Source organism: Argiope bruennichi, chromosome 2, assembly GCF_947563725.1.
Source record: "Argiope bruennichi chromosome 2, qqArgBrue1.1, whole genome shotgun sequence".
Taxonomy (NCBI): Eukaryota; Metazoa; Arthropoda; class Arachnida; order Araneae; family Araneidae; genus Argiope; species Argiope bruennichi.
This window is the reverse complement of record NC_079152.1, coordinates 123,636,644-123,648,943: the sequence shown is the minus strand read 5'-3', so window position 1 is coordinate 123,648,943 and position 12,300 is coordinate 123,636,644.

Genomic DNA, 12,300 nt, shown 5'->3' with positions numbered 1-12,300 from the left:
TAAACATGTGTACTGAATCTTATCTATCTAGCTTTCTTCGTTTTGTAGTTATACTGGTAATTTATATTCGAACAGTCGGAATAGACGAATTTTCTCTAAACAGATTTTACAAAAAATTTGATAGAAATTTGAAAATTTAGTCTAAATACCACATACCAAATTTCAACTATCTAGCTCAAATCGTTTATGAGTTATCTTTGTCACAGACATACAGATGGACAAATTTCAAAAATGTGTTTCTTGAACTCAGGGAATTAAAGCCGTGGAGATACGTCTAAATCTAAAGTTTGAATCTTTTGACGATTACTATACTTTCTCTATACTACATATACCCTAAAATAAAAAACTATTTGAAAATTTCAAATTATCGTTTAGGAATGATATTCTACCTGAGAAATATTAAAATGCGCTTCCTTTTTTCAATTCTTTGAAATGCATATACGTAATCGAAGATTATAGAATAAAATTGAGACATTTCTACATCATAGAATGATATGGGAAGAAATCAATTGAGTAATTTTATTTTGAGTACTTTTTTCTTTATAATGAGTCGTTCTATTCTAATTTTTAGATCTTCTGATATGATTCCCAATAATTAAATCAAATTAAGTAAGTATTTCAATAAGTTTTAAGGACCTATTATTCTGTTGAAATAACTTATTACATGAATATTGAAAAGGTGAATATTGGATAGTTAACTATTTTATTATTTAAAACAAACACGTGAAGACTGCAGTGCAATTTTTCTCTGATATAAATTTTTCTAATTACATAAGAATTGATATTGCGATTCTAAATTCATTTGGAGATCTTGCTTTTTTTTTCTGTCAGAACATAAGATTTGCTTAGTTTTTGCATTTTTAATAGTTTGGATTAATTGAATCAATTGCTAATTTGCGCATTTTTATAATTTTTTTTTCTTTCTGTGGAATTTGATTCATTTTGGGTGATCGTGCTTATTTACTTATTGCCCAAAGTCAGCCCCACCGAAAATTAATTCGGTCGTACTGCCTATTTTTAAGCATTAAAGTACAAAAATTGAATTCTGATATATTTCTATCTAATAATAAAATTAATCCATTTTTCAAATCGAAATTTTCGAAATTTACACACGATAAAAAAAAAAAGACAAAAAGACGAATGCCTTCGTATATATTATTACGAATCGATAATGTTGCTTCTCAGCACATTAGTTCCATCGTAGGAAAAATACTTTTACGGACAGCTCAATTGGATGCTGGACAGAATGCCGGATCAATGACCCTCTGGCTTGGGAACAAACTTGGCAGCCCTTTGGCAACTTAACGATGAATTTTAAGACTTCTAAGACAAAATGGATGGTACTTCTTCTTCTTACGTACAGCCGACCATCCCGCCACCACTAAACGTAGCAGTATCGACAGGATTTATTGTGACCGATTGTTATCTTAAGCATTGTCCATCTTTGCATTGACCGATTTGTCAAACTGACATTCTCTTCGAGGTAATTGGCCACAAAGTGGTCAATTATTGTCCTTCTTCCTTAACTACAAACTCTCAAATAGTTGGTAAAAAACTGACATTTTGACATCATGTCCTTCAAAGTTTTAAGTACCATCGGTACTGTAAAGTTTTGGTACCATCAGTACTATACTTAAGTCATTATTTTCAACTTTCAGATTTTTTCTTAACTCCGAGATTTCTATGCATTCCTTTAAAAAGTGGTAAACAGTGCCGGTTCCACCACAAATGCATTTATTTTCCTGAATTCTTCCAAATCTTTGGAAATATGCAGGAAATCTCCCATGTCCTGATATAATTTGAATTATCAGTGGATGACATCTTCTTATTTTTATTTCTGGATTAGGAATAAAGTCGTAAGTTACTCTTCCTTTTTTGGACATATACCATCTGTCAAACCATTTCAGCTTTATTTCTTCTCTTTATTCCCATTTTAAGACACCACTTGATTTGGGGACAACCATATCAACACTCTCTTTCTGTGCCGCCAACTTTGCATATTGATCCGCCTTTTCATTACCATATATCCCAATATAGGCCTTAACCCAATTCAATTCTATCCACTTGTTAGTTTTTACTCTTTTTATCTTTTCTTTTATCGTCCATATTTCCTTATTACAATTGTCAGATGATTGTATGGCTTGTAGGACTGATAGAGAATCTGAAAAAATTGAGCACTTCTGTCGGTCCTCCACCCTTTCACAATATTCAATGGCCATCTTTAAAGCTTGCACTTCTGCCTGGAAACTTGTGACATGGTTCGATAATTTCACACGACTTTTATCGATATCTTTCCCATAGTAGTATACTACTATTGCAGCTCCTACTTTATTTTCTTCTTTTGAACCATCTGTAAAAATTTCTATTCCATCCATATCTGGGATTTTAATTTGAAAATCATGAATGAACCATTCTGCAGGATGTTGTTCGAACTTGTCAAAATACATCTCATAATCTTTTTTGCTGAAGCATTTGTTTCCTATTTTAACTTTATTACTAGTTGCTCTTATTTGAAATTTGGTGAATATTTCCATTGCTCTGACATCCATTGGCAAAATAACCGTTATCACTTGAAGGGCTTCGGTATAAATGGTTCTATATGCACCAGACATAATCATGAGAAAGCGCCGTTAGATTGCATTTAATTGACTTTCTTTAGATTTAGCCTATGTCCCCATGCTCCATGCCGGAAAAGAGCAAATAGCTCAATGGCCCCAGTGTAGATTCTTCTTAGATGGTATTTCCTTTTTCTATAAAATTTATCCGCAACTTTCACTAGTTTATATGTTAATACATCCACTTTTTTTCTTGACCTTACTAAAATGCGACGTAAATGTTAATTTACTATCCCATGTAACTCCCAAGTATTTAATTTGATTTGACACATTTATATTGTTATTGCCCATTTTTATGTTTGGCGGATCTGTTAATTTTAAACGTTCTCCAAATGTAATAGGCATTTGAATTGTTTTCCTTTCGTTAAACTCAAGTTTATGTATTTTGCCCTATTTGACTAGCCTATGAATTATTTGATTTCCTTTAATTTCCAGTTCATCTTTTGTTCTTCCCGAGATTATTAGTAGCACATCATCGGCATACGCCTGTATAAAGCAGTTCACTGGAAGATTGATTTTAAATGTAGAATTCATAATCAAGTTCCAGAATAACGACCCGCTGCATGAGCCCTGTAGCACTTCTCTATCCATTATAAATTCACAATTATTCTCTCCATCTTCGTAAATACATTTTCTTTCATTTAAGTAATCTTTAATCACTTCAAAGAGATTACTCGGGCAATTCATTTTTATAAGGGCACATAAATTGGTTTTCCTCCATACTGAATCAAATGCTCCAGCTACACCCAAAGATATAATTGTTGTTTTTAGTTTTTGATTCATCGCGCCTTTTATTTTACTCCAAAGTGCATTTTGGGCTGTTTCACAAGAGTGGTTATATCTAAAACCATGTTGATCATGATGCAGTCTATTTTGTGCCGTTAATAAGTGCTGTACTCTTTGAGTTATCAGTTTATCCAAGATTTTACTTGCTGTTGTTAGCAAACAAATTGGTCTATAGGATTTAGGATCCTCTAAATCTCTATCAGTTTTAGGAATTAAAATCAGTTTTGCAACCTTCCACTGATTAGGGAACTTACCTAATTCTAAGCACTTGTTGTATAACTCTAAAAGTATGAATGGATTCTTTCTGTTAATTTCAGCAAGCATCTCTATTGGAATGTTGTCTAATCCAGGTGTTTTCTTTTTAGTCATTTTATTAATCGTTGTTCTTATTTCATTTATTGTGAATATTTTATCTTTTTATTTTGATTTACATTCCTCAATACTTTTCCTCATTTGCTTCTGCTTTTTACTTTCTTGTTGGGACTGTTCCTCTTTTAAAAGGCATCTCACAATAGTTTCAATAGTTTATTTTGTATTTTTGGTTTTTGTTCCATCCTGTTTTTTGACAACGTGCAAAACTGTTTTCCTTTTCATTTTATCTGCCACTAATTTATAAGGTAGCTCAAAAGGGTTCATTCTAGTTATTTCGCTACATAACTTTGCAAAGCATTCTATACTTTTCATTCTTAACATTCCTCTGTATATTGATTCATTTTTTATTTTTTTTATAAATTTGTCTTCTCTTCATTCTCTTTTCAGTGTTTTTACATCGTTGGTATCTATGCCGCAAGGCTCTTATCAGTTTTCTTTGTTTCTCCAGTTAAGTATCCCACCAGGGGACCCTGAGATGATTTGTCTCTTTACCGTTTGATCTTTGGCTAATTCCTTGAATGAATTCTGTAAATTCTTTAACCCATACTTCTAAATCTTTTTTTAGTTTTTATCCTTTGCATTGTTTCTCTTATATTAGCATATTTTTCAGCCACTTGAGAACTAATTTTTCGAATTTTCCACTTGTTTAATTTAAATCTTTCTGCTGAAAAAAACTTTGCCACCCATATTAATTTGAAAATCCAAAAAGCCATGGTCACTCAAAGTACTTTGGATTACCTTCCAGCCCATTTCTCTGTCATGCAGGTCTTTAGTTGATAAGGTGACATCAATCCAGCTTCTTCCACGTGCAGATTGAAACGTTAGCAATGAGTTTGGATCATTCCAAATAACAAAGTTCTTCTTAAAAATGAATTCTATAAACGAGCCGGCTTCATCTTGTGGTCTATGATCGGGAATTTCATTTCCCCACAGACGATTATGAAGATTGAAATCTCTTCCAATAAGTATGGATGATGCACCCAACTGTTCAAACAGATTTTCAAGTTCCCTGCAGATTTCTTCTTTATTGTGAGCCGGTGGGAAGTATGCCGATACCACAGTAATTTCACTATTTCCCACTGATAAATTGGCTGCTACTATGTTTTCGCTAATAAATCTTGTCAATACAGAAATATCTTGGTTCTTACTGCTATTATCGCCTTCCCGTAAGGGTGAGCAATTATTCTCCATCCTAGGGAAAGTCCTATTATTTTTCCTTTCATTGTATATGGTACTTGTAACAAGTAAACATCTGGAATATTGTCCCCAAACAAATTTGGGAGTTCCTTTGTCGCATATTTACCCCGACCTATATTATGTTGAATAACACGCCAACAATTATCATTGAAAGGCTTATTATTCATAATTCGTTTGTTTAATTAACTGATCTCTCTCCCTGATAAATACAGGGCAATGCTCCAATGTTGCAATATGATCCGTTCGAATCATAATTTTTGTTCTTTTGCGATACTCTTTGCAATTTCTGCACTCTGGATTTTGCTTTGTGCAATTTTTATAGTTATGCATTTACAAGCACTTGGGGTAGATTTCTTCTTTTTGCATACGTTTAGATCGAGCATGTCCATATTTGAGACATTTAAAACATCTAAGGGGTTCCACAAATTCTCTAAATCTATACGATCCGAAACCACATTGTAGTCTTGCTTTATCTTTAATTATTCGGAACGCTTTCGGTCCAAACTTATAACCCAGTGAGAAGAGCTGCCTCTTCCTTTTTTCCTATATAGAACCCGCATATTCCCTACTATGTCATTGCTTAGCTTGATTTGATTGAGAAAACCCAATTCCTCCTCCTCCCTGGGTCTCTCACTCTTTTCCACATCATATATAATGATTTAGGGCATTCTTATCTGTGGAGTAGTAGCCTTGCATACATTTTGCAAATTTTTATGACTGTTAATTGCATCTTTTAACTTTATTATCATTTCCGGTATTTCAACTTGAACCAGAACTCCATTTCCCATTACTGGCTTCAAACCCATAATTTTAATTTCCGTCTCCTTCGAGCTGATATTCGCTTCTAATGTCTTTCTCATTTAAATCGATGAGTCAATTGTCTCTGTAATTTGTATAACCACCAGTGTGGGCAGGTTTGCTTTAGATCTTAGCAATGGTGCTGTTTTATTATCGTTTTCATTCGGGTTTATCATTTTTTGTTGTATTTGATTCCTTTCTTCCCCCACCAACAGCTTTTTGGAGGCTTGGATCCTTCTAATAAAAATTAAACCTGGTTTTAATGGAATTTTTTTTTCACTATGCCATCACTGTTTAGATTTTTAACCACATTTGCGAATGTTGGCCCATGATTATCATCTGTTGAATTCATTTTGGTTGCTGAAGAATTTGACAAAACATTCAAAAATAAGTCTCTCAGTTCTTCAGCCGCATTACCCTCAATCCTATATTTATTGATAATATTTTCAAATGTTTTCAATATTCCCAATGGTCCGAAGGGTTGCATATTTTCCTCTGGTATTATTTCGTTTTCACTTGCATCCACATTCTTTGTCTTTTTAGCATTTGCAACACCATCATTTCCTTCTTTTCCTTTGCCTTTACGAGGAATGCACGGTCTTTTATCTTTAGGGCGATTTCCCCCTGTTTTCATTTTTACATTTTCCTTTTTCCGTTTTGTAGCCATTTGTATTTTTCTGTCCATCTGTATTGACGGTTCAATTATCTCATTTGAATCAGAATCCAATGATTTTTTAAAGTCTTTCTAAAAAGTTTCTAAAAGTTTTTCCTTTTAAAGTCCTAAAGTTAATCCTTTAAATCCTTTAATTGGAGTTGGTGTATCGGGTATTATCACTTCCGCTCCTTTTGGCGAGTAAAATAAATTCTCATCATCAGTTAGAATATCGCTATCATCAGCATAGTTTTCTCTATCCATCTTATTTTTGTCTGATTCCATTTAAAAAAAAAAAAAATTCACGAAGTCTAAATTTCTAGTGTAACAGAGAGTAAAGCTTAAGAAAGCTTTTAACGAAATATTTGGAAAGCTTTCTCAATTTTAAATTTGAATTATTAGAAACGCATGTCAAAAACTGTCCATATAAAATCTCAATCAATTTTTTAGCAATAAAAAAACTGTCTAAAGTATAACAATATTTTTTTTCTAATTAGATGCACTAAAGAGAATTGAAAATTTCCAAGCAATTTTGTTGTTAACTAATATTTGACACATTTATGGACACTTTCCATAAATTGAAATTTAAAATTTGCAAAAAAATCTCAAAATAAGAGTCTGCACAATAAAGAAATCTTTGGATGCAGTAGGACAATATCCGAGTCCTGCAAATAGTTCATGCACTGAACGCAGATATCGATAGCAGTTTCTTAAATGGTAAACACACAACAAAATGGTTACCCAAACAAGTGGGCGTTTCTGCCACCACTACACTTCATAAAGTCAAAAATTTCTAAGATGCTAAAGAATTTTGAAATAAAATTCAAAAACCTGTTACTCCAGGGTTTCATCTACACTTGATCACCACATTCGACAGAAATTATAAAACATTTTTCATTTAATGGCCATATTTTGAAGAGCACAAGAAAATATCAACTACACCGATCACTGCGGATTCGAATCTTCCAAAATGGATGGCATTAGAATCTTCAAGAATTTTGGTGATACTTCAGGATTAATAGGACGCTAACTATGTTGATTCTTCGAGAACCTTTTGCGTCCTGCTCCGGAAACTGTAAAAGAACCGGGAGAACAGAAAGGGAGTCAGTCGTACAGATAGTGTGTGTTTAATCAGCGATGAATTAGTTGGATGAAGCTCAAGTGATTAGTGGATGAAGAATAGATCCGCGCGACTAGTCTTGAAGGCAAGAATTGAAGCAGCATCAAGTCGTGTGTTGAATTGGCAGTTGTATAATAATGAGTTGGCACTTGAATACAGCTAAAGCGAGGAGATAGTGGAAAATGCAGGCCTTTGGAGAGATGTGTACAGCTCCGTTAACTTTCTCTTCTTGCACTGTCTGGCCGCTTTGTGTGTGTTGTGGTTGTTTACTACCGATTACTGTTTGTGGGCTGCTGTTCGTTCCAAGTGCTGCTGTGCATTGTTTATGCACATCCGACTATGTTTCATTGCCTGTGTATTCGTATTAATAAATGTCATTATTTGTTAACTGCATCACCATACGCTCACTACAACTTACCCGTCGAATTTACTGAATTTCGTGTCGGTAGATATTTTAGTATTAATATTTTTAATTACTCTTTCATTAAAGCATTTTTTTCTCGTGTGTATCTTTTTGAACAGAAATAAAGCTTGGTTTCTAAACAAGGCCAAGTAATATCGATATGATTATGTATGTTTAAATATCTTAGTTAGTTAATTTTTTATAATTACATATTATCATTATATTTTTAGAATATCTTTTAAATGAATGTTTACAGACTATTTCTCAAGTTACAAGAAAAAAATATATCGCGATAAATTAATAATTATAGAATGTTCATTCTATTTTCCCAACCTCTTTAAATTTCAAAACGTATTTAAGCTTATTTGCATATGTTAAAAATACAAATAATAATAATAACATCTGACACTCATTATAAAATGGGGATAAACTCTTTAAAATGCCATCTTTTTTTCTACTAACGATATATTTTTTAAATTGGGACTAATATAACAACAATTCATTCTTCTTATTTAATAATATTAATTTATCTTATTAATAAATTAATTTATCTTATTAATAAATTAATTTATCTTATTGAATAAAACTAATATAGTTTTTTTTAAATTCATAAATAAATAGACAACATTTCATTATGATTTGAGATAAGAAATTTGCGGATTTTTCTTTTCCCATTGAAAATTTGGAGTAAATATATGCAGAATAAGGAGAGAATTTGGAGTATGGAGAATAAGGAGGGAATATGCAGCAGGGGATAAGGAGGAAATAAGCAGAATAAGGAGCGAATTTGGAGTAAACATTCAGAATTAGATGTTGGCAAATTTCTATCTAACAATAAAAAGAGTCAATTTGAATGTTAAAACCGCATTATTTGATTAAATTTCAATAATAGCGAAAATTTTAATAAAGAGATAACTCTCATCAGAGTTGTAGAAATAATACAGTATCTTGTAAATTTTGGTATTAGCAAATTTCCCACGACTTTAGAAAGAATAAATAGAAATAGAAAAGCAGTTAAGAAATATATTAATAATATTTCTTAAGTGTTTTTTATTTCTATTTATTCTTTGTAATTAATATCTATATATAATAAAAGTAATTGTATTATAAGCATTTTTCTTTATAACTTTTAAAAATATAATTATAGGAAAATTGTTTTCAAAAATGTATCTTTAATGATATCAATATAATAGAAATGCTTTTTCCCATAGATTTTAATATATTTTAAAAAATATTTTTTCATGAGATTTGCTTACTTTTTCTTTCAATGTTGTAATGAAATGAAATCTTGATTCATTAGATAATATATTATTTTGCCATAGTAAAATCACGGTTAACAAAATTTTCTTCTTCGATATTTTAACTCAATACTAGATTTTCAATTGTCTGCAGTTGGTAATTATAAACTTTTTAAAATATTTAATGAGCTTGAATTAAAAAAAACATAAAGACACTTTTATTTAAAATTAATAAGTTTTATTCAGTGAAATATTTGTCAAACTATCTTCAAATTATATATATATATATATATATATATATATATATATATATATATATATATATATATATATATATATATATATATATATATATATATATATATATATATATATATAGCGATCATTTTTTTGGGGGGGGGGAGGGGATGGTTTTTACAGATTTTTAGTTCCATTTTAATTTTTCAGTTATGATATATTAGTCGCCTTTGACAACCATCTAGTAAGCCAAGATGAATGCTCGCTAAAATTTTCAATTAAATATTTTATATAATTAAATTACTTAAGTTTCTTCATCAAATTTTTAATAATCTATTATAGATGTTTTTATAGTCTATAATAGAGTGTTACCATACAAGTCTCACACCGTTCTGTCCATTGTACGATGTATCTCACTAATTTTCGATCAGCTCCCATAATAGTTGAACTTTAAATTAAAGCGGAAGTGATTGAATTGGTAATCAAAGCAAAAACGCTTTTGCTGAAATCAAACATGTTTATTAAAAATATCAATTCAGAAAACAGAAACGTACAGCACTGTGAATTACAGAATATTTTTTCATAATTCATGTAATATCCTAAAGAATTATTAGATAAAAATTTATCGTAATTGATCTTAAAATTTAGATTCACTTTCATAAAGACTTAAATGGCGCAAATTGTTTCAGTCAATAAATTTGTTTTTGAAAAAATTATAAAGTCTAAATTTTTTAAAGAATCTTTTTAGTGCAATATTCTTTACACTTCAACTTTTAAATTAAAAAAAGTAATAAAAAAACTTTTTTTACTTTCTTCACGAAATCTGACCGATTATAAAATTTTGATTATCATTATTTTAGGACAATCAATAATTTCGTAATTTTAAACTAACTAGTCTTGGCGAAACCACGGAGGCTGATACGCGTATCTTCATTAAGGGAGTCAATAGAATGGAACGAAATCGCGCATTTTCATAAGAAATTAATATTTAGATTTTAATAACTCATTCAGTTTTAGTCGTAAAAAAGGAATTTTCTTTTTATTTAAAATAATAATATTTCAAGAATATTTTACTAAATATGACTCGCATATTGGGATTTTATATAAAAATATTTCGAAATTCATCCTAACATTTATTGACTCAAATTGCGTAAAATAATATTCCTTTCTTCACTTAGACCATTATTCCTATTAGATTTACATACCTAATACTAACTGTTTAGAAATTAAATTTTAAGACCAGATTAAAGAAGACATCCTGTATATTTATAAATCACGTTTGCAATAAATACTACAAAAATTTTTAATTAATAATGTAGATAATTTTAAGTTCGTATAAAACTTTTTCTTGCTCTTATCTTTCTAGAAAAGATCATTTTTCATGTTTTATTTCTTTTGTTACAAACATGTGGAAAAAATTACATTTTCCAAGGTTCAATTTGCAGTAAAAGTAAACTTAATGTTTTTATTTTTTCAATGTAAAGGAAACACTACCTTTTTTCCATGTATTACTATACATTTTTCCATGTATAGGAATACAACGTGTTCGTATTTTATTTATTTTGTAAAATGTTTTGTTGGGAAATAGGTTTATATTTTAGATATACATATTTTAAAAAATTGAAACTTAATTTATGAGTTAAAATATTGGTATCGAATTAACGAAAAGATAATTTTTTGACTTTTGAGATGATGTAAAAATTATTTGTATTATTTGCATAAATTATTAATATTTCTAGACGTTATCCAGGAGGAATACCAAATTTCGCTCAATTTTTAATTAATTAAAATTCTGCTTAAAATTTCAAAAACTCGCTCCAAGGTGAACATTTTTAACTTCCAAAACATACATGTGCCGAGTTTGGTGGTTCTAGATCAAACGATCTGGTCTGTAGAGTGCCGACAAATGCACATTCATCTTTATTATAATTAAAGACAGACAGATGGTTATCAAAATAATGGAAACATTACAAACAAATACAAGAATCATTATTAATAAAGCGGAGGGTTACTTTCGGCATGTAATACAGCTCGGATTCTTCTGGGAATCAAATTATACAGGTGCTGAACAGCTTTTAGAGAAATATTGTAAAATTTCGGAAGAGACGCCGGTGGAGGATATCGATTCCGGATTGAAAGTTCTAAAATAGACCAGAACGGTTCGATGTATTGAGGTCGGGGAATTGTACGGAACAAGGAAGAAATTTCATTTCATCCTCGTATTCATCGAACGACGACTGGACATGTCCCGTTGCATGAATAGGAGTATTATCATCTTGGAAGATTCCATCTCCTACAGGAAACAAAATTTGCATCAAAGGATGGACATGGTCAGCTAAATCTTCTCCCCAGCGATCCTTCCTTTCAGGTATATGATTGGGCCAGCATAAATTCCTCGACATGGTTGTCCATACCATAACAGATTCACCTCCATAGCTGTTTGGAGACAATCCCGTGTATCCTCCCTGTTGTAGCAAAAAGTGTGAAAGATGATTCGTCTGATCATATAATAATATTCCACTTATCAATCTACCAGGTTTTGTGGTCGATTTGTGAGTGTGGTTGTGAGATCTGACGATTTCCGCTTTTGACAAAAATAAAAGATTATATAAATTTAGCCTAACTACCTCATACTACCATGATAGATCTGCTTGCTATTTTCGTCACTGCAGACTACGTTTGGCATTGACATTTGTGACAAGTGTCTTGGGCATTACTGTTCTACTGTTAAGTATTCTGTTTATGAAGAGGCCTCCTAACTGTAATTATTGACATTGGAGAATCCAGATGATGATTGAGTTCTGCGGTTACTTTTGCTGAAGTTGTTCGCTTTTTAGACATTACAATCCACTTCAATACCCGTCGGTCTCTTTCTGTCCATT